This window comes from Triticum dicoccoides, chromosome 4B, assembly GCF_002162155.2.
Source record: "Triticum dicoccoides isolate Atlit2015 ecotype Zavitan chromosome 4B, WEW_v2.0, whole genome shotgun sequence".
Lineage (NCBI taxonomy): Eukaryota > Viridiplantae > Streptophyta > Magnoliopsida > Poales > Poaceae > Triticum > Triticum dicoccoides.
The window spans coordinates 363,113,832-363,115,046 of NC_041387.1; the positions used below are offsets into that span (position 1 = coordinate 363,113,832).

The 1,215-nt window shown below is 59.6% G+C and overlaps 1 protein-coding gene across 1 annotated transcript in view; it reads left to right on the forward strand.

Annotated features, from left to right (window-relative positions):
- The window catches only part of LOC119296164 (RNA-binding protein CP29B, chloroplastic-like), a 5,367-nt gene that overhangs the window by 815 nt on the left and 3,337 nt on the right, over window positions 1-1,215 (forward strand). The window lies entirely within an intron of this gene.

The following is a 1,215-nucleotide window of genomic DNA, read 5'->3' on the forward strand; positions in this document are numbered from 1 at the left end:
CTCGGTCGGTGTAGGCGGCGGCGGGGATCTCTTTCCTCCCCCGGCGGTCCCTGCAGCGCGGGAGGTGGCGACCTCCTCGGGACGCGGGGCGCGGCGGCGGCGCTGTGGACGGCCGTGCCGGCGGCATGGGCGCTGTGGCGGCTGCGCTGGCCCGGCCTGTTGTGGAGCGGCGGGGCGTCGAGCGACAGGTGCGGGCGGACCTTGTGTCAGGCTGCAGGACCGTGCTCGTCTTGCGCCCGGTGCAGCAGGACGGGTCGATGGTGGCCAGTTTTGGCCGGCCTTTTGGGTCTCGGCGCTTGGGGCCGTCCAGGGGTGCAAAAGGCGGGGCCTTTCCGCTCATCTCTTTGGTTGGGGTAGCGCCGGGTCTTGAGTGTGGAGGTGTCAAGGTCTTGGATGCCGGGGGGGCGGCTGGTGGTGGTAGCGCGGTGCTCTTGGGCAGAGCCCGTGGCTCGGTGCTGCCCGGTTGTAATATGGGCGGGCATGGCCATGGCCGTGTGGGCGGCATGGTAGCTGGGTTGTGGCATTCGGTGGCGGTGAATGTTGGCCAGGGTGAAAACCTGCTCTGTCTTCGGACAGACCGGCGGCGGCGAAGCTCGTTCCCTTCTTGAAGGCGTCGTCGCGGCTCTCATTGCCTGTTGTGTTGCTCCAAGGGAAACTATGATCCTCAGATCGGGCGGCGGGGGCGCTTCGGTGTCGTAACCTTCCTGAAGGCGCCGCCTGGGAGTCCATGGTTCGTCGTATGAGGCTTCATCTCTTCGCGGTGCTCTTGTAATGATAGGGGTGGTGTTGCTGCGCTCATTGCCTATGTATCCTGCCTTGGGTGTGTGCGTGTGTTGTGGTGGCGTGCGTTTGTACCGGTTTGTTCTGGATCATTGCTTTATATATAAAGCGGGGCGAAAGCCTTTTTCGGTAAAAGCCAAATTAGTACTTGGGGTGCCCATTTTTGGAGTTCCAATCTGTTCTGATTGATTATTGCACGTGGCGGATCAGAAACGTCGGACCTATATGTTAGAAGGGATAGAGAGGGATTGGTGAAATTGTTGTTATTCGTTGAGCCTCGTGGGCATATATATAGGAGTACATGATCGACTTGGAGTACAAGACAAGCCAGAATATTTCCTAGTCTATCCTATGTTTCCAATCTAATCACGATAGTCAACATCCCCCGCAGTCACAACGGTAGCGATGCAGACGGTGAGACTGGAGAAGAATCCG